The 22867-nt window shown below is 38.5% G+C and overlaps 1 protein-coding gene across 2 annotated transcripts in view; it reads right to left on the bottom strand.

The window, feature by feature from the left end:
* Positions 1–22867, bottom strand: part of NLGN4X (neuroligin 4 X-linked) — a 405179-nt gene that overhangs the window by 368081 nt on the left and 14231 nt on the right. The window lies entirely within an intron of this gene.

Below are 22867 nucleotides of genomic sequence, written 5' to 3'. Positions count from 1 at the left end.
TCAAAATAAGCAATGAGGAGAACACATAGAGCTCATATGTGCTGAACATGGCTCATGGCTCTACTGACATATACTGGTACCCTCTTTACTTTGAGGAAACTAGTCAGAAAAATCCATTATAGGATACATTTATCTAATGGGTGTCTATAGTGCTAGAAGACTGCCCATCGACATAATTTTCCCACTGCGAAGTTCAGTACCCATAGCAACCAATCCATCTGGTACTAATTTACTTTAGAGAAAGGAATTGTGAGTAATTTTTTCCTTCAACTGTTTACAGGATATTATTTTTTAAATGTATTCTTATTAGCAGTTAGGAATCTGCCATATTTGAAATATTATTTTATTAAAAAATGTGTAACAGAGAAATTCTTTATTAGGATGCACCAACGTCTAGTCGACTAGCAAAAAACATCTTTTGAACTCAATGGGAGTTTCTGTATCAAGTGAACCAATTAGTACTATTGCTAGCATAATGCATACTCCCCAATGGGATTTCTAAGAAAAAGTAATAGCATCAAATGTTTGACTCTTTTATACACGGCAGTGTTAATGTAACACTTCAAAGATAAATGATTGCTACCTTACGCCACAATTTATTGTTGTGAGAGATCAGTAATGATGGCCCTGCTGGAAAAGTAAAAAAAAAAAAAAAGAACACAAATAAACCACAAAAAGAGTCACACAGCCCCAAATATGACCCAGCTTTGATAGCAATAGGGTAATAGTTATAATATAATATATATACTAACAGTCAAAAAATTTAGAACACCCCCATTTTTCACAGTTTAATGTCTCTTTATGTATGAAAATAAAGAATAGAACGAATAAATGATTGGACAAAAACAAAATCACGGAATGGTTCATTTAACAAAATGCAATCTACATTTTTGACTCATTAAAAGACCCAGCTACAGATATAACAGCCAGAACTCTGCCTGTCAAAATTTTCTGCAGTTTCTAAGTGCCTTTTGATGGTGAAGGAAACTGTACTCACTAACACCTTGGCTTTCTTTGCAATTTCTCTAAAGGAAAGACTTATGTCATGCACACACGACCGTTTTTCATGTCATGCAAAAAAACAACGTTTTCATCTACGTGATTTGTCGTGATTCCTGTCAAGCCTGCCTTGCATACACACGCTCGTGAAAAAAAATGTTCTAGCAAAGCACATACATCAACACGTACGATGGACGGACAGAACGAGTGCTCCCGTCTCATAACTTGCCTCTGAGCATGCGTATTTTGTTCCCCTCGTTAAAGCGTACACACAACCGTTTTTCACAACGAACAGGTTCTAAAATTTTAACGGGCATTTTTTTTGTCGAGAACGACTGTTTTTCACGACCAATTTAAAAAATTGCATTTTTCTCATCATGAAAAACAGTTGTGTGTAAACGGCCTCACACTTTTAAAGTTTATAATGGTCTGTATGTCTTCCTTTGTTAATGGCCTTTTTCTCACCATTTTGAGAACAATATATTGTACTACTTCCTGCAGTACAACATCCAAATATTGCTTAAGAGGGTGTAGTAACATATTCTGTTTCAATACTGATTTTATACAAATAGAGAGTTTGTAAGTAATCAACAAAATTTGGGACAACCATAGGAATTAGGCAACATGGGTCGAATTCCGAATTAATGTTCTTTAGAAAATCAGAAATTGTGTCCATTTTGTAATCTGATGGTGCCACCATTGATTTCAAAATGCAACCAAACAAGATTTCAATTTCATGTTGCTACAGAAAATACATTTTGTGTCTAGGAATCTTCTTTTCTTTCCATTTCTCGCACAATTCTCTCATTGAAAAAAATCCAACATGCCAGATCACTCAAATTGGATGGCTGCACACAAATCAACCATTGCTGCAGCCCAATAATGGTACAAAGCTCTAAACTCCAGAGGTGAAAAAAGATTAAGTTTACAAAAGCTGAGAAAAAAAATGTAAATTTTAGGGAAAAATGGCTTAATAACTCACAGTTGTTCTGCAACACTGTGAGTAACTTAACGCTGGCCATACATGGGTTGAATTCTGAAAAAAAATTCCATATAACATTTCAGGTTATTTACTGGACTTAAACTGTTTAAATTTTAATAAAAAAAGGAAAAATGGGGGTGTTCTAAAACTTATGTATGATGGTGGCAGTCACTAATCCATCTGTTACTGTACCAGTCCAGGATCCCAAGGGAGCACCGCCACTGTCTGGATGGTTTGCAGTGTCCACAGTACCCAGGCAGCCCAGGAACAAGAAGCTGGATGCTACTTTTTTCACGCCAGCTGGCTTGAAAATAAGGCAGAGGCCTTGAATCATGTAGCCATGCCCATCCACGTCCTATGACTTCACTTTCTGTCCTGCCACTTCAGGTTTTGTCTGCACTCCACTAATCTCAGCATCCTGCTTCCTGTTCCTGGATGCCTGGTTACCTTGGACACGGCAAACCATCCAGACAGCTAGACAAAGTTAGGCTGAAATGTAACTCTAAGTATCACTATTAGGGAATAGTGTATAACTAAGGACATATGTGTGTATATAGGTAGGCAGACACTAATTGAGTAATAATGTACTACAAAATACCAAATATGGGGCTGGTATAATTTACATATATGAGTATGAGAGTGGGACAATATTAGGTGTTGTAAGATACCAACATTTTCAGAAAAGCCCTGCCTTCAAGTTTTTTAGCCACATGAAAGCAATGTAATAAAGTCTAATTCAAAAGACATACAACCACAATCTGACTGAATAGTTTTGTGCCAAATCCTATTAAAAGCCAGATGAAAAACACCTAAAAAAAGCACTCATCCAATTCTGAAGACCACTTTGCCTTGTACTGACATAAAAATGGGACTGCATACATATAAAAATATATCTATCTATCATTCTATCTATCTGGAAAAAAAACTGGACTAGGTCCAATGGACAGGCTGGAAGTTCAAAGATTTTTAAAAGTTTAAGTTTAAGGGTTGGATAAAGTGATGAGAGGTTAGTACTCCTGACAGGTTTTTATGGGTCTCTGTGTTCCCTTTCTCTTGGTCATACCTGGATATGCAAGAGAAAGTCAATTTTTGAGTTGTCAACAAAACACAAATATAGATTAAATCTACCAGTTAATCAAATGCAAAAAATCCACGCTTGGTCATAAAACCACAAGTTAGCAAGCAGACGCTTAATCAACTGTATTATCAGCTCATAAACAAATGTGTATAAATGTGTATAAATTATAATAAAAAGTATAAATTCAATAAACATAAATTCATGGAAATACATTAAGTGCAAATGTGCAAAAGTGATTGTGCATAAAAAACTGCCTGTAAAAATACAGACAAACAAATCAGTGTGTAAAGTTCATGTAAATCGCAAACAGTCTTGAGATGAACCGACAACCAACCATACAGAAAGTGCACTGTGCAATGTAGATGAAAAAATTATCCACCACCAACAAAATCTGTTCAGCGTACGCCTCTTACTGAATGTGTTTGACCAAAAAATAATAGTCATATACGCATGTGATATAACATGGAGAGTTTGTCATCAAATGAAATCAGTTGCCACCGGGACCCAGTTTGTAACTCAGAAGATTGAAAAAATAGACTGCCATTGTGAAGTAGACATGTGCACACTGAAATATTTTGTTTCTTAATTTTGTTTTCGTCCGAAAAATACATTTATTTAGTTACTCCCGAAATTCGTTTTTATTTATTTTGTTTTTCGTTAAAAAAATGCATTCGTCCGAAAATCCAAATTAATTAAGGTCGAATCTGTCATTGAAGGCTTATGATGTCTGTCGAATGTTCTAAGAAAAAAAAAAGATTTGACAGAATCTTAAAAAAAAGATTAGACGGAGCAACAAAACTGTACGATGCCGCTTTGAATGTTCCGCCTACAAGCTATAGAATAATTCTAATGTTGTATGACTAATAATAATTATATTTATTAATTATTATTACTAGTCAACCAACATTAGAATTCTTCTATAGCCTATGGGCAGAGCATTTCACCATAGATGTCTGCTCGCTGCGATCGTATGTTTTTAGCTACTTCGTCGAATCTTCATGTCTCTCTATGTCGAATCTTTTCTCTCTATGTAAAATCTTTTCTCTCTTTGTCGACTCTTCTTCATGTCTCTATAATGTCGAATCTTTTCTCTCTATGTCAAATCTTTTCTCAAAATGTAGAATAATATTGGACTAATAGAGTTAAGGTTAGGCACATTCGACCGCAACGAAAATGAAAATAAAGCATTTGTTTATGTTGGATCTTTCGGTTTTCGTTTGTTAAAACGATAACGAAAATATCTGAAATTCGGACGAAAATGCATTCGGACGAAAACGAGTCCACATGTCTATTGTGAAGCCGATCAAACATTCAGTTTTTAATAGTAAGTAGTAAAATGTACCTTCACATTGTATTCAATACAATTTGGAACTAAAAATCTTCCAGTTGGGGCAATTGTTCAGTTGACAACTGTCTAAAGTGGGAATTTTCCTCATTTAGATTTCAGCTCATTTTTTTCAGTTCCTTATACCTCAGTGGTCTTTATTCTGGCAGATTATTTGCTTATTGGTAGTCACAGTTAGTTAGCTAAAAGAATTAAGCTAACTGTAACTCTGAGGTTTGTTTACTTTTTTAACCCTGACTTTTTTCTCTATGACTGCAACTCTAAATCAAATAGACAAAAACTATAATAGAAACAACACACTATAACATAGAATAGCTGAGGATTTCATCCCTGTTTATGTTCCTTTAACAAGTGACAGTATGACCTTTTGTTGTGATTATTTTTATTTGCACAGAAAACTACAGTCTATTTGACTTGTCAGATTCAGGAAGCAATATCAGAATGCTTCTGCAGCAGAAAGATAAAAATGAACACTATCTGGTCCATGCAAAATAGGGGAGGTATGGGTAGTATTAGAACCAGTGACATTAGCTTTTCTTTTAGGAAACACCTTTAATTTTCTCCCAGAACTGATATACATTTTTACATTGAGGTTACAGCTTACAGCTGGGGTTAAGAAGTAAGATCTAGGTGCTCCTATCTCGCAAACATTACAGCTTGCTGGTCTTTCAGGGCAGTGTGTGAATTGGCACAGAAATGCATCTGAACTGTAGAGTTAGTTTGCTTTGTAGGTTACTATGTACACCATAATCGGAACCATTTATTACCGGTATTCTTTTTCCCTTAGTAAAATTATGCTTTCAATAAAAAATATATACCGGTATTCACTACATTTTGACATGGATTGAGTTCTATGTAGAATTATTGGCTTTGTTGAGATGCTTAATGCAATTGCAAATCTATTTTATTATTAAACTTTGTGATTTGACTATAGCTTATAAGCAATCAGTATCAATAAAGTGATATTTTTATTTTTGTTCCAAATATAGTCATTGATACTGAATTTTAATATGAAGCAGCATACTGAAAAAAATCTGTTCTCTCTTCTGTTAACCTTTAGGCCCCATACACACGAGAGAATTTATCCGCGGATACGGTCCAGCGGACCGTTTCCACGGATAAATCCTCTCAAAGATTTCCGCAGATTTCGATGCGATGGAGTGTACACAGTGTACACAAATCCGCGCTGAAATTCTCTGCCGATGACGTGTCGCGCCGTCGCCGCTATTATGACGCGGCGACGGGCGCGACGCTGTCATATAAGGAATTCCACGCATGCGTCAAATCATTACGACGCGTGCGGGGAATCCCTTTGGACGAATGGATCCGGTAAGTCTGTACAGACGAGCGGATCCATCCGTTGGAATGGATTCCAGCAGATGGATTTGTTGTGCATCACAGCAAATATCCGATCTGCTGGAATCCATCCCAGAGGAGATTTCTCCGCGGAAACAGATCCGCTGGCGTGTACACACCATAGGATCTATCCGCAGAAACCCATTTGCTGGGATTTATCTGCGGATGGATTCTATCGTGTGTACGGGGCCTTAGATTTCAAAAATATACAATGTAACCTAGAAATATCATCACAATCTTGATAATTAAGGCATAACTAACACAGGGCTGAGTACTCTTCATATCCCAATGTGACAATTCTGGGTCAATCTAGGCACCAGCACTGTCACATGGGGTGAGTCACATTCTGCTCTATAACTGGGAGTGCCACATATTTCCTTTGCTCCAGGAAGTTACATGGAACATAATGGAAGATATGTATTTTGAGTTCCAGAAGAATATAACCCCAGTTGAATTGTTGTCCATGTCTCCTTTAAGGAGATTACATTTCTCTATCTGTCCTACTGATCACTGACACAGGAGCTGCGGCATAATTTTGAGTTGTCACTAGAAGAAGTACATTTTTCCATTGGAGACAACTGTCTCTCACCTCTGAGAGATGTCCTCACACTTTTGGTTTGTTCCACAATAAAGGGAGTGCAGGGAAGTCTACTGTCCAAGAATAGGGGTGTTGTAGAAGATAATTGTATAAATTGGTGTTCAGCTGACGGATGCTAGAGATTGAGTGATTTTTTTTTGTGCATGTTTCTCTGTAGCAGAGAGATCAGTAAGTTTGCATTTAGAACTAGAACATTTAGAATTCAACCCTAATATTCATTTTAATTGCTTTGTTCATGGGAGTTTTGGATTAAAATTCTAAGGTTAGTAAGTGTTTAATGTTTTACACTAGGGGTGCCCAACCGCAGACCACAATGAACGGAGCGGGCGGTTGACAGGTCATGACTATTCTATATGTCCTCTGATCCACCCAGATGGAAGAAGAAAAATTTCCTTCTGTTTTTTTTTGCGGAGTGGCGGTAGGCGGGCGTAAGCGGACAAAAGTCTGTTTACATCTGCCGCTCTATAGAGGTGAATTGAGGATCTGATTGGGTCGGGCCGATCGTGTGAAAAGGGCCTAAGACTGCTTTCACACTGATGTGCTGCGGTTTTCCCACACAGCGGGTGCAGTGTACTGCACATGTGTCTATCCTGCGGGTTAGCTGAACTTTGCCATAGACTTCGCCTGTGGCAAAAGCCAGCGCTGTACAGGAAGCATTGGCTTATGGGGCTCTGCTTTGCAGCTGATTTGTTTCTCTACCACCAGCTTCATTTACAACAATAATGCTGTAGTATGGATGGTCGGCAACCTGCAATCTGGGCTTGTCAACCCCCATTCCATAGCAGGAGGTCGCGGGCCACATCAGAGGGCTCCGCGGGCCACTGGTTGGCCACCCCTGTTTTACACTGTCGTGTTCTTTGCACTACTTCCACTTCTTCCAAGTTCTATAATATTCATGTACATATTTTTCAATGATTTCATCAAAGCAATTGTAGTGGTATACCTGTTAGTTTTGAATACCCCCAATGTTTAGGGGCTGTAAATAAATATCCCAAATTTCAGTATGGTAGCTTTCCTTTTCATGTATAGCTCAATTGTAGTTGCAATTCAATCCCCCTGTGACTTTTGCAGCCTGTAATCTATAGTTCTATTACCCCCCCCCCCAAGAAAAATAATCTAAAACTATACTATAAAAGTTGAACTGCATTTTCAAACCTAGCTTTGTGATCATCTTAAAGTGTGTAATCTGTTTCATATCCTTTTTTTAGTCTGTATTACAGTATATTTGTTGCCTAGGAGAATATATTGAAAGCTGTATGTGATGTGTAAGTCTTTGAATCAATTAAAGGTAATTTTTTATTCCATTAAAGACATATTATGTTTTATAACATTACTGAACAATATTAGTCACATATACAAGTAATATATTGTTATGCATTGTATTATCCCTCACACTGATAATGCTAGGTTAAATGCTTTGTGTGACTGAGTACTAAGCACACGTATCTCTTTCTTAAGACCCTACCACTGTAACTATAGTAACCATCACATCACACAATCGTGTTTGTAGTTCATAGGACACTAATTATATTTGTGCTCATCCTGGCACCATGACATTACCATGATGATAATACTTAACAATTTCAATTTAATAAATGTTATTTTTTAAAATGTTTTTAACATAAGGTGGGTGAAATCTAATGAAGATTTTAAAATAGCCCTTTTTATAGATCTGGCAGAACACTTACTTGGCACAGCAAAAGGCAAACAGATTAGAAATCGTGCTTTGATTAGCATTTATGATTACAGAGAATGAATAAATTCCACTGATAACTGATTCATCTAGTGAGCTGCTTTTGAAATCACACAATATTTAGAGAGCTTTATGCTAAAAAAAAGGTCATTGAATATAGCATTTTATAATCCTAAAATAGTTTCATAAGTTGAGCAGAGGTCATATTATCAGCAGCAGCATTTAATATAGTGACCCTTTTCAATTGTTTTTAATACTATGGGAAGCAAATTAATAAACAAGGTTCATTACCCTCATGATGAAAACACAAGGAGAACTAAAAAAATAAAGAGAATCGTTGTGCTAACCAATTAATCAATCAATCTAACTGAAAATTTAGCATTCAACTCAATACTTATGCACTTGGAAATTTAAAAGGATGCAAGCTTGAAATTTCATGGATCATTCTCAGGTTAGATAATTTAATAGCTTTATAAATAATCTTTATCACTCCACAAAACGGTCTTGCTCCAACTTCTACTTTTCAAGAAAAAGCATAGTATTTGTACATGTAGTGTGTATTATGTACTATATTCCGGACATGGCAAATAAAAATTCATTTTTTTTTACGTTTTGCTTTAGTTAATGAAATATGAAAAAAAAATATTTTTACAACTTGAAGATAGCAGGTAGTGAGTGTAAAGGATACAACGCAACCTAAGCAGTAGCTTTTTAATACTGAACTGTAAACAGTCTGTGTTGTGACCTGTATAGTAGAACATCATTTGAATACAATTAACCACTTCAACCCCGAAAGGATTTACCCACTTCCTGACCAGGCACTTTTTTTTTTTTATGCCACTGCTTCGCTTTAACTGACAATTGCAATGTTCTACCAAAACAAAATTGATGTCTTTTTTTCTCCACAAATAGAGCTTTATTTTGGTGGTATTTGATCACCCGTGCAATTGCGCAATACACAAAAAAAGAGCGTCAAATTTGAAAAAAAAAAAAAACAATAAATACATTTTAAAAATTTTAATAATTTCTTCATCGGTTTAGGCCAATATGTATTCTTCTACATATTTTTGGTAAAAATCTGCAATAAGCGTATATTGATTGGTTTGTGCAAAAGTTATAGGGCCAGATTCACGTAGAGCGGCGCAAATTTAGTTTGTCCTAACGTATGTCAGTTAAGTTAAGGCGGCTGAATTTTGTGACGTAAGTGCCGTATCCACAGAGCATTTGCGCCCAAATTTGCTCCAGCGCGACGTAAATACCGAGGCGTAAGGCGGGGTTATTGCAAGTGGGAAGGAAGTGGGCGTGCTCCATTGAAATGAGCCGTGACCCCATGCAAATGTAGGGCCGGCCGTACTGCGCATGCACGCACGAATATGCACCTCACTGGGCATGTGCAGAACTCAGCTCGGCGCAATCAGTGAGATAGGAAAAAGGCCAAGCATACTTAGTTTGAGAATCGCCCTGTGCTTAAATAGCCCCAGACAAACACACTTCCATTGCAAAAGTACATCCCTGTGTTCCCCTTTCCTAAAGCAAGTTGCTTTTGCTCTGTTGTCTGTTGCTGTTTGTTGGTGAGTGTATTGTTAGCTAAAAGATTTATTGTAGTAGGAGGTTGTAGTAGTTGTGTGTTTTTTCTGAGTGTTTTTTCTGTTTGTTTTTTCTGTGTTTGTTTTTGAATTTGTATTAGCTGTCTGCTTGTGTTGTTTGATATTGCCGTCTTGTGTTTGCGTTTGGATTTTTATGTGTGTTTGTTCAGTGTCTTTTTGTGTGTGTTTGTTCAGTGTCTTTTTGTGTGTTCTAAGAAGATAAATGATCTGAGGAGCCTGGTCTGTGACAAGATGGCCAAGATAAATGCCCATGCCACGGGCACTGGTGGAGGACCACCCTGCTCCATCAGGCTGACTGAGGAGGAGTGGGCAGTGGCCCGGTGCTTCCACCGACAACAAGTGGTGGGCCTGCCTGGCTTTGACTCAGAGGAGGGTGTGAGGACAGGTAATTTTTTTATTTTATTTCTATCTGGTGAGTAGCATGTGTGGGGGGGGAGGGAATATGTGCCAAGTGTGTGGATCCTCCAACCTGTGAATGTTTTGTGTCTTCCACAGATGGCCAGGAGATTGCTGGGCCATCAGGCCAGGCTGCACCACCACCAGGCTGCTGAAGAGTCCTCAGGGGAGGGGAGTGGCCACACCTCCCCTCATGAGGAGGTTGAGGGGGGGAGGATGAGGGGGAGGAGGATGGGGATGATCCGATGGACCTTGCAAGGGAAATATTTTTGACTTCGGATGTGGTTCCCCCTGAGGCTACCCCTGAGGCCCCTCCCACTCCTCCCCCAACAGGGCTCCCCCCACAAGGGTCTCTCTCTCCCCTCCTCCCAGGCCACAAGCCTCATCTGTAGGCAGGAAGGCTACCCAGAAGACCAGGGGGGTGGCAGAGGTTCTGCCGGCCAGTCTGCGGAGGGACCAGGCCCGGCAGACCCAACATCTGAGTCAGCTCACCCAGTCTTTTGCCCAGATGGAGGACAGCCTGGGCTCAATTAGGGACTCGGTCAGTGAAGTGGGCACCAACTCCTTGGCGGTCATAACTTGCATTTGTGACCTGCAGACCGCCACAGCAGGCATGGCCCTGGAGGTGTCTGCCCTGACCCAGGCTGTCAACACCAACACCCAGGCTGTCCAGGCCAATATGGCTGCCCTCACTGTGGGTCTGACCAGGATCGCTGTGGCCTTGGAGGGCAGGCCAGCAGGAGGACAGTCACCAGGGGAGGCTCCTCCTTCCCCTGCTGCCCCCCCCATGAGGCTCCTCCTTCCCCTGCTCCCCCTCCATGAGTCTCCCCTGGTTGGCCGTGGCCGTGCCCGTGGCCGGCCCAGGCGTAGCTCACGCCGCCGCCATTAATTTTTGGTTGTACTTTTGTTTTTTTATTTTTATTATTTTTTTTATTATACTGTGATTATGATTTGGTTTATGTGTGTGAATGATGTATGAATGTGGGGGTGACATTCCTGGTGAAACAGGGTGTCACCCTCAGTTTCGGTGGAGTAGGGATCCCCAGGACCAGGGAGAAGTGATCCCAGGTCCATGTGAATGGTGTATGAATGCACAGTGACATAATTGGTACCATCGGGGGGTACATGGGTCTAATCCAATTCGATGTGCATGTGATGTGTCTGTGCTAGGGACCACAGTGGGTGTGCATGCATGCATTCTCATTGTGCCATGATTAATGTGTGTTTACTGTGCAAAGATGCATTCTGCGAGGCGTCTCCTGGCTGCTGTTCCCTCAGAAGAGGGGGTACCCTCAGTTACTAAAGTCACTAGTATAGCTATGAGCATGGATTCCCCTGGCATGTTGGCATACAGATTGTTGTCCTGCAAGTGTGTGTGCTCAGCTCTTCCCTAACGGTGTTGCTTTAGCTGACATTTACACGGCTGGTGTAAAGTTAGGGCACCTTTTATAAGGTGTAATTTTACACCATGAAACTAGCAGATGCGCACAGGGCGTAATCTACGCCGCACAAGCGTACTTTTGTGGATCGCCCTATCTCCCTCATTTGCATATTAGCATTGAAAATCAATGGTGTGTCTAGCATATTTTGCGCTTCAAGACGCGCCGGTGTAATCGTTCTAAGTAGGATGGAAAAATCTGGATTTCAGGCGTATTTCGTTTTGAGGATCAGGCGCAAAGATACGCGCGGCGTAATTGAAACAACTTTAGATACATTGGCATAAGGGCTTTGTGAATCTGGCATATAGCGTCTACAAAATAAGGGATATATTTATGGCATTTGTATTTGTAGCGGAGTACAATATTAAAATCCACGATCCTCCGCTGGTAACTAGGGTAAATCCACAGTCAGCGCTGAAAAGTAAGGCAATGTCCCAAATCCCCCCCAGTAACCGGACGAAACACAGCTCTGGGAGTCAACTGACTTTTTATTCACAGGCTTCCATATTTATATAATTCCCCATGCAAGGGGTTTCCAAACAGCCAAACAGATTTAGCAGGGGTAATAAAGTGAGGACCACATGGGTAACTTCACATTTTGGATAATTCTCCCATCAGGCATTGCTGCACGAGGGAAAAGTCGGTTGATAGCTGGGGTCTGGGGTTATGTGTTGTGAGAGTTTGGTTTAAAACTGCCGAACACCGATTGGGCAACATAAAACAAAGTACTTGAATGCTAGTGGCTTACGGCTGCTAGCATACAAATTACCATGCCCACATAAGACCCAGTAGAATACATAGCATATAATACAGACAACCCTTTGATATGTAACGTCCAGCGTTCCAGAAGTGGCTAGGTTTGCCACAGTATTATTTTTATTTACTAGTAATAGAGGTGATCAATTTTTAGTGGGACTGCGACATTGTGGCAGACAGATCGGACACTTTTGACTCTTTTTTGGGACCATTGACATTTATACAGTGATCAGAGCTAAAAATAGCCACTCATTACCGTATAAATTTCAGCGGCAGGAAAGTGGTTAACACAAATGGTTGGGTGTTCCCTAGGGAGGTGTTTCTAACTGTGGGGGGAGTGTACTGACTGGGAGTAGAGAGAAATCACTGTCCCTCATCACTAAGTACAACAAATCCCTCTCTACTCCCCTGTCAGAACAGGGATCTGTTTGTTTACCTACACAGATCCCCGTTCTTGCTCTTTATGGAGCGATCAAAGGTGGCTGGCAGACATCACAGCCACTGGCCAAGCACATCATCTCCGGCGTCCTGCCTATACCTCCTAAAGCGACCAATGTACACCTACAGTGATTAACACAGCCATGCCAACCTACCCCTGTATAATGTCGGCGGCTGGTAGGCAAGAGGTTAAAAAAACACAGAAGAAAAGTGTTAACTCCCCATCTTCCCCAAGCAATAATGGTGACCTTTCCAATGTTTCCTTTTATCTATATGTCATGAGGTAGATAGCTAGTGCTTGCCTTTTTAACAGAGAATACAAGCATGCTCTACAAACAACGTATCATGCTTATTTGTGAAATAAAAATTGTATACAAACAATGAAAAATAAAGAACCAAATATAAATTGGCAATTTATCAGCAGGTAAAAAATTATATAACAATTTCAAAAATGAAAGGATACGTTCACCATTCATAACATGTTACACCCAAATTCAGAGTGCAGCATGTTATTTTTTTGTTTTAAAGTTTTTAATATAAACATAAAACCTTACATGCATTCAAAAACCTATATAGACTAAAACAAATATACAAAACATTCAAAAAACACAAGAATAGATTGATCCCCCATTCAACACCAACATGTTATGAATACACCAGCCCCCGCTCCTCCCACTCCCTCACTGTGCCAGCTAGTGGGAGATCTTTTCCACCCGCTAGCTGTCAAACATTTTAAAAAGTGTGGCCATGTGGGGCCATGTGGGGCTCCGCCCACCCAAACGCATCACTCATTAAAACCACTCTGTGAATGGAAAACTACAAGGTCCGACAGCCGTAAAGGCTTTTGTCATTTTCAATGAACTACCAAGGCACTGTGAGCACTGTGTCATTCTTCCTGTCAGCATATATTGTCTTCCCCCTATGAACTACAATGAAGCACATACATTGATAGGGTTGCAGGAGACCTGCATTGTATCAGTGATCTGCTGATCACTGGTGCAATGCTTTCCAGGTTCCTGCAACAAAACATAATACATGTACATTTTTTTACCTGCAAAAAAATTTGCATTTATTATTTTTTCTGAAAAGTTGAACTTATCCTTTAGACGTAGTTTCCTTCCCTACCATGTTTTTTAGCCAAAATTGTTGAATGTGTGAATGCAGCCTAATTTATGTTTACAAAACTAATGATCAATTTCTACAGAATTTTCAGTCTTTCATGGTGACTCGATACTTCAAATCAATGTTTTTTTTATTATTATTATTACAAGTAGTATTACTACTCTCCTTAGGTTTGGCATCTTTAATCTGAAGATGAAAATACTCCTAAGCTTCTAAACAGAATTGGTTTCTATCTTTGCCCTCTAAATTTAGAACAACTATGTCACATAAAATAGTAATGGCAGCCCACATGTCTCCATGGCAACTTGTTGTCTCAGTAAATGGCAAGCCAAATAAAAATAATAACAAAGAGAAATGAGAAACAAAATGGTACATCTTGTCACTTGAACATAACAGTAGTAACAGTGTATGACAAACAAGTATAGCGTTTCAACTTTGAAATAGTTTGCCTTGCAAAATTTTTGCAATTAGCATATTAGTATACATAAGAAACTGTAATGTTAGCTTAAACTATAATTCACCACAATTAATAATATTGTACTAAAGAAGGTACATTCTAGATAATAAGTGATTAATTAGTGCCTACACTTGACTTATGCTATGTTTTTAATAATTTATCATTCTTACTTTTTTGGATTATAATGCAACTATATTATGTAAATATAATAATTATAGGACACATAAATAAATCATGTAATTTACAACAAAGCATGCCCTTTGTTCACAGTTAGTACAAGCAGAGCAAACAAAACAGCAAATTAATTAATTAGTGTCTAAAACAAGGGGACTTACACAGCTAGACTGACTTTCCATGTTTTTTTCTCTCTGACAGGAAATAAGGGGTATCAACAGCAATAAAAATGTTGCCTGATTTTAAATAAAATGATAAGTTTCGATCTGTGTTTCCCCTATTGATGAGATGGAGTGACATAAAGGAGGATTGGAGCATACACTTGAGAAACTGTTTCTGCTGGTTGAGGAGGAATATACTCTGATGCAATATTAACCCTAATGCACAATTAGTGGAAAGATCTGACCAAAAAAAGACCGTGTGTAATCTGAAGCACTGTTTGACCCTCTTATTATTAGGAGGTCAACATATTCTGGTGAGCGAGCCACTCTAATACCGCATACACACGATCTGAATTTCCTATGAATTTCCATAGAAAATTCTGAATGTGTGTATGCCCCATCGGAGAAATTCGATCAGCATTTAAATATAGAACTTTACTCCGATGGAATTCCGTCGAATTCCAATGTGCTTTTGGTCAGGCAAAAGCCTGAACGTGTGTATACCGCATAAAAGGATTAAATGTCGGAGCTTGACAGTTTGCTGGATATGGAAGACTTAAATTTTGGATTTTGCACTTTTTTATAGACACCAAAACTATTTGTTAGAACTTTGACCTATTTACAGTAGAACAGAGAGGTCTGTTGTCACTTTATGACTGAATTAGGTATATTTGTTTAGTAAAACATTAACTGCTTGCCGACCAGCCACCGTCATTCTACGGCGGCAGGTCGGCTCTCCTGGGCGAGAGCCCGTACAATGACGTTGGCTCTTTTTGCGGCCACTAGGGGCGCGTGCGCGCCGCCGGAGGCGCGCGTGCGCCCCCCGCTCGTCCGTGAACCCCGTGCGGGTGCTCGTCCGTGAACCCGCGATTGCTCGTTACAGAGCGGGGACCGGGAGCTGTGTGTGTAAACACACAGCTCTTGGTCCTGTCAGTGGGGGAAATGCTGATCTTCTGTTCATACAATGTATGAACAGAAGATCAGTGTTTCCCCTAGTGAGGCCACCCCCCCCCCCCAGTAAGAACACGCCCAGGGAACATACTTAACCCCTTCCCCGCCCCCTAGTGTTAACCCCTTCACTGCCAGTGGCATTTTTATAGTAATCCAATGCATTTGTATAGCACTGATCGCTATAAAAATGCCAATGGTCCCAAAAATGTGTCAAAAGTGTCCAAAGTGTCCGCCATAATGTCGCAGTACCGAAAAAAATCACTGATTGCCGCCATTACTAGTAAAAAAAAATATTAATAAAAATGCCATAAAAATACCCCCTATTTTGTAAACGCTATAACTTTTGCGCAAACCAATCAATTAACGCTTATTGCGATTTTTTTTTACGAAAAATATATAGAAGAATACGTATCGTCCTAAACTGAGGAAAAAATATGTTTTTTTAGATATTTTTGGGGGATATTTATTATGGCAAAAAGTTAAAAATATATTTTTTTTTCAAAATTGTCGCTATATTTTTGTTTATAGCGCAAAAAATAAAAACCGCAGAGGTGATCAAATACCACCAAAAGAAAGCTCTATTTGTGGGAAAAAAAAGGACGCCAATTTTGTTTGGGAGCCACGTCGCACGACCGCGCAATTGTCTGGTAAAGCGATGCAGTCCCGAATTGCAAAAAGTGCTCTGGTCTTTGGGCAGCAATATGGTCCGGGGGTTAAGTGGTTAAAGTCTATTTATTTGCAATATCATGGTTTGATTCTTTACACTCCACAGTGAACATATTAGATAGTGAATAATTTATGTAAATTGGGGTTTATTTATTTCATGATATCTATCACGTTTTCTTTTTTTTACAGTTCACATTGGTTTTTAGATGGGCGCTAGCATTTATTAGATAAGTAACATTGTTTTTTTCCATTACTATCCACCAATCCAACTGTTTCCCCAGAAAATCTCACATTAAAAAAGTGTTTTACAAATGTAATTAAATCCTTATTCAAACATACCAGTATTGTTTTCTTTTATACTCTGGTTACTAGAACATGCACCGTATGCCTCTGGTGATAATTGTCACAGTAGCCAGTATGCTTTCAACCAAATTTTCAAATCCTAAAATAGCTGGGTCATAGCTAAACACATGTGCAACACCATAACAATTTCAGATCTAAATGGATTCTAAGATGGTGCTGTCTTGAGCTGCAGGAGTTCCACTTTAGGGCCTTACTTCAACATGTATAGGAAAGTGTGTACAGAAAGCTTATACAAAGCATTTACAATGCTTTCAGTAAATTTGAAGAAGCTTTGTTACAGTAAATCCTGTAAAGGGTAAGTTCACTTTGTAAACCGTTAAGATAAACTAACTACTACACATATCCAGGTCATTCTTCTGAACCCCACTACACATAGCTGCTGTGATGCCCCATACTGTTGCTGTAGTGGTCCACACACTGTACACTACAAAACACAGCCTCAGAGTGAGTATCCATCATGTTTGTAATGACAAACATTTGTTGGTCAATTTAACCACATTACTACACTAACCAAAAAGATGCACTTATTTCTTTCACAGCTTGCCAGTAGAAGAAGCCTCAGATGTGCTACTCATTGGTCAGCATAGTCCCATGTATCCACTGACCAATGAGTACTTGCCATTGCAAGCCTTATGTTGGATACTCACTCCTGGGCTGTGTATTGTAGACTGTTCAGGATATTTGGATCATTTTAGGTTACCTTTATCTTCTGAAGATAAAAAGATAAGAAGATACAACAAAAGTGAAATGACTCTTTACAGCTCAAATCTTAATGGTTAGTGTTGACTGTCACTTTAAATGAGCTGCTATGAGTTTTCAACAATGCTTAAAGTGTGCTAAAAGCTTGTTGACTGTCAGCATTCCTATCAAGACCTTTAATTAACCTCCCTCTCCAGAGCTAAAATATGCTTTACAAGGCTTCAACAAAGCTGCTCAAAGCCTGTCAAAGGCTTTGCAAATGCATTACAATAGATTGCTGTACACACGGCTCTTATACAAGTTGTAGTCATAGTGGGCAAGGCTTTAAACGTAATAAATAAATAAATAAAAACTTCTACTGATCTAGAAAACCTGTTATAGAGAGGGGATGCTTGTAGTAGCTCCATTAGGGTTTGGTAGCAAAAATCTGTGAAATATATTAAACAGGAATCGATCTCCAGGTTTAGTTAAACGAGTTTTTGTTTTTTTTTTGCATTCTAAAACAGCAACTCTTTGCTAATGCCAGCAATTCAACCTAAAAATTATATGATATGTACTTTCATATAGTGTGATTATCAGATTTACCTACAGTACAAATGAGTAAGCTTGTACCTTTCCATTTAATTGTTGGCAATTTTAGGTGATTATTGAATTGCAAATGTATGTAATAAATTAAGACTGTTATTCAAACCTTGCTATTGAAAGAGCAGTGATCTGCCATGTTACAAGATGTACAGAGGTTTTGAGTAGATTTCTATAGAGATGCTATCTTAGTGACAGTAGTTGATCATCTATTCTATTTTATTCTGAACACATCTTCTAAAAGCCTTTATATATATATATATATATATATATATATATATATATATATATATATATATATATATATAAAATCTCCTGTATGCCTCATCTCCCATCTCCCAAGAAAACAATACAACTGGTGATTAACACTAGACAGACAATTTGGTGGGGCAATATCTGGCTGTACATCTATACAATATAGCACAGATTTAGTATTATTTGCGTGTTGGTGGCCTAAAAAATTGCCAGAATAGTATATATAATAGCTATATATTAGAACATTTTCACCAACAAAGTTATTAGCTGAAAATTACCACTAGCCTTTCTTTTTAGTTTTGGAACTTCAAGAAACGTTTTCAAAATTTGCTGTCTACTTCCCCAACTGGGAGATTACTTCTTGTCTTTCTGATGGGTGTAGTAAAGAACAGAGGTGAAAACCCCTCAATATTGACCTACAGTCAACCTTCTTCTGACCTGCTTCAATAGGTTTTGCATTCGCATAGACTTGTTTGGAAGTGGAGTGACCAAAAGCCCCCTACTGACCCATTTTAGTAGATTAGGTCGAAGGACAGGAGGGTGGTTAGGTTCCCTGTATTGTACTTTTATTTCAAGCATATAACATGTTGTTTTAGCAAAAACCACGTGTTAAATAAATTGTAAGATATAAAATTAATTACCCATCAAACTTGTTTGTTTTTAATGTCTTTGGTCTTAAAGCTTAATAAATATACAATCAAAGTATAAAATCATTTACAGAGCAGTATTAGTGATTTTCTAATGACTTGTGAAAATCATTATGATTACTGAGGTTCCTTGCTGCTAAATTCTAGGTAATCAATGCTGAATATATGATAATTTGTTTGTACTGCATACGTTGCAACATGCTTGCAAAGTGCTGCTTCCTGTTGAACCCTGCATCAGATTTACAGAAGGTTATGACTTGGACACATCAGTTTATTCTTCCCTAGTATTGAACTGAATAGCTTTTTTATGAGTGCATGAGCAAAATGTTTGCTTTAGTTTGCACTGTATCACAGGCACAGCAAGATGTATCTTACCTTTTATACCCATCACCCTTTTTCATCGTACTTGCCTCTCTTAGACCCCTTTCACACTGAGCCACCCATAGCGTCGCCGGTAAAATGCCACTATTTTTACCGCCGACACTATGGGCGGATTTGTGGCCTCTAGCGGGGCGCTTTTAACTCCTGCTAGCAGCCGAGAAAGAGTTAAAACCGCTCGCAATGCGCTGCTTCAGAGGGCATTGCGGGTGGTATAGCCATGCTGTCCCATTGATTTCAATGGGCAGCTGCGGTGGAGGAGCGGTATACACACTGCTCCTTCACTGCTCCAAAGACTATTTTTACCATCCTGCTAGCGCAACAATCTAGTGTGAAAGCCCTCGGGCTTTCACACTGGAGACAATGGAGCAGCTGTTTGAGGGCGGATTGCAGGTGCTATTTTTAACGCTATAGCACCTGCAATACGCCCTCAGTGTGAAAGGGGTCTTAGTGGGACACTTGTCTTTAGAGAATATGAAAGCATGTGTCAATTTTGGCCCACAGCCGCACATGTTTATACATCAGGTTGGTACAATCAGTGTATGACTGTGAACATACACCTATTCTCCTTCCATGTGTAACAAGTATCAGCAAGGTTAATTATTTAATAGGATTTTATAATTACTGTGTGTTTATAGAAATATGTTTGCCCATAACTTATCCATATTACAGGCTAATATAATAAAGGACATTTATCTTATGTAGCCTACCAAAGCTCGCTTTGATTGGAAGTAAAAACAAAGATTTACATTCTATTGTAAGTTGAGATCCCCAAATAGAAGTATAGAAAATGCAATTATGGTAATATGCAATACAATATATAGCTTAATATCATCTTCAAGAAATGATAAAAAAAAAACAATTTATGGGTAATTAATTTCAATACTAGAACAGTATTACCACATGCAGTGAGTAAAATGACCCTCCACTCTACAATTTCTAAAAATACACATATTATACAGTCGTCATACAGTAATACTATAATAAATTATAGGAAATTAAAACAGAACTGAAAAGCAAGCACACAGAATTTGCTATTTTTTATTTAAGTAGAAGTGGAACAAGTTATATCTTTAGACGGAAACCCCGAATCGGTGTAAGATATGGGACTTTATAGATGCAGAAGGATATGTTGGAACTAAATCAAGTAAATAACAGATACCTGGTATCTGTTATTTGCTTGATTTAGTTCCAACATATCGTTCTGCATCTATAAAGTCCCATATCTTACCCCGATTCAGGGTTTCCGTCTAAATATAATCCCTACATAGATACAGATGCATTTGGACACTACTATTTAGGAGTGCTTGCTCTTTATTTTGACCTAAGTTATATATTTAGTTCCGTTGCTACTTTTGCACAACCACTACAATAAGTAATAGTTCACATGGACAGCGTCATACTGGTGGTGATCCTAAAGCATTTGTATTGCAATCTAGAAAAAAACTAAACAAAAAGTTACAAATTAGTGGAGCACATCACCCCTTATGAAAGCACCAAGTGATAGACCATTTCTAATGGTTATTAGGCATGTGTGGTTCATTTAATTTCAAATAAATAATCAGACATATTTTTTATTATTTGAAGATTTGGATATGTCCGTATATGCAAATTACAGGATAAACAAGGTTTACTGAATACTCCCAATAACTAAATAAAATTTGACAGAATTTCTGAGATTCATATTGGTATTCAAATCAAATTTTACATCGAATTTCAGTCGATTTTGAACTGTAAACATTTTTTCTGAAATTAAAGACTGTGTGTGTTATTAGAGTACCGTTTCAAAATAATGCTGTTTTTGTTAAGTCAAAGATGATTTAAAGAGTCATTGTAATCATTTGATGTAGATGTTTATTTGTTTGTTCACTTTGCCACATTCTAATCGGAAAAAAAATCTAAAGTTTTTGATTCGTCCGATTCAAAAATGTATTTATTCAAACATTTTGAATCAAAAAATATTTATAAATTCCAAGAAAATTAGAAAAAGACATAAAACAAATTCCAAATACAAATCCTGAATACAAATTGAACAAATCAACCAAGTTTAACTAAACTAAATAACTAGATTACCAAATCTAAACAAAACAAAACTAAACAAATGTTTTCGTCATGCACATGTCTAGGAGTTATTTGAAATTTGGAGGTGTTGCTCACCTCAAATTACCCTTAATGCTCTACTTAGACAGCAGAGCAGGTAACAAGGTGAGGAAACATGGTCAACCTTTCAACTATGAGGCCTCATACACACGACTGAGGAACTCGTCGGAAAAGACACATGGTTTTCCTCAACAAGTTCCTTGTTAGGCTTGTCAAGGAACTCGACAAGCTTGCTTTGCGTACACACAGTCAAGACAAAATCTTCTCGTTCTCAAACGCGGTGACGTACAACACATACAATGGCAGGGGAAGTTCGATTTCAATGGCACAACCCTTGGGGCTGCTTTTGCTAATCTCATGTTACTGCTTGTTAAGTAAAAGTTTGGTAAGAGATGATTTGCACTTTTCAGTCTGTTACAGCGTGAAAAATGTGTTATCGCCATTACAAATGCTACTTTTACCGAAGGTGCGCTCCCGTCTCATACTTTATTCTGAGCATGTGCGGGTTTCTTAGCATACACGCGCTCGCGTTTCTTGTCGAAAACCAGCCCGACGAGGAACACAACGAGGAAATTGAGACTCCCGTCGAGGAAAACTTGTTCTCTTTTTCCTCGTCGAGTTCCTCGACAGTTTCCTCGATGAAAAACGTACACATGACCGCTTTCCTCGGCAAAAAAGCTGTCCCACCAAATTTCTTGATGGATTCTATCAAGGAAAACGGTCATGTGTACGAGGCCTCAGGGTATGGATAGTTTATGAATTGAGGTTATCACCAAGCAACCTTTCCCTAAAGTATCTAATGCAGAGTATCTCACAGGAACATATGCAACGCTGGTGTAATATGATTTCTGTAGCAGGACAGTCTGACTCCTATCTAATTCTCTCCCTCAGATCAGATCAGCAGCAGCCTTTCCCTACCCTATCTAAAGCAGAGTGACGAGCTGTGCTAGCTTATATAGAGTCTGGGTCACATGCTGGGTCACATGCTGCACTGGCCAATCACAGCCATGCCATTAGTAGGCATGGCTGTGATGGCTTCTAGGTCACAGGAGTAAAACAAATGGATATTGGCTGCCCTGCAACGCGCCATTACATTGCCGAACACCGGACCCGAACCCGAACTTACAGCAAATTTACAGTTCGGGTTCGCTCAACCTTAGTTACTTGTACTCCTTGTACACTCTAGTTCTTCTGTAACTCTTAGGGGTAGAATATCAAGTGGAAATTAGATACTTACACGGCCTTCATTTAATGACGTAATAATAATTGTAGGCCTGGATTCATTTTATGTTTTTTATATCTACCTAGGGTTATATTAGCCTGCCTCAGCAGAAAAATTAACTTGGAGATACCTTAAAATTAACGAATCGTGGTATATCATTAGATAATAGACTTAATAGTACTTTGATTGATAATACTACTATATAATGAACAAAACAACATCATAATTTGTTGGATAGGTGAATTGTATTACAGTTGTGACAAATCAGCATAAAACTTGGCATTTTTAATTAACCTTGTTTTCTCTATTTTTCAGGGTCTGCAGTTTATGATACCTGCCTATCTATTTTATATATCCATAAATATTTTTTTAATAATGATTTGCTGTCATGCTTTATGGAACT

The sequence above is a fragment of the Rana temporaria genome, chromosome 2 (assembly GCF_905171775.1).
Source record: "Rana temporaria chromosome 2, aRanTem1.1, whole genome shotgun sequence".
Taxonomy (NCBI): Eukaryota; Metazoa; Chordata; class Amphibia; order Anura; family Ranidae; genus Rana; species Rana temporaria.
This window is presented reverse-complemented; position numbering and strand designations above follow the sequence as displayed.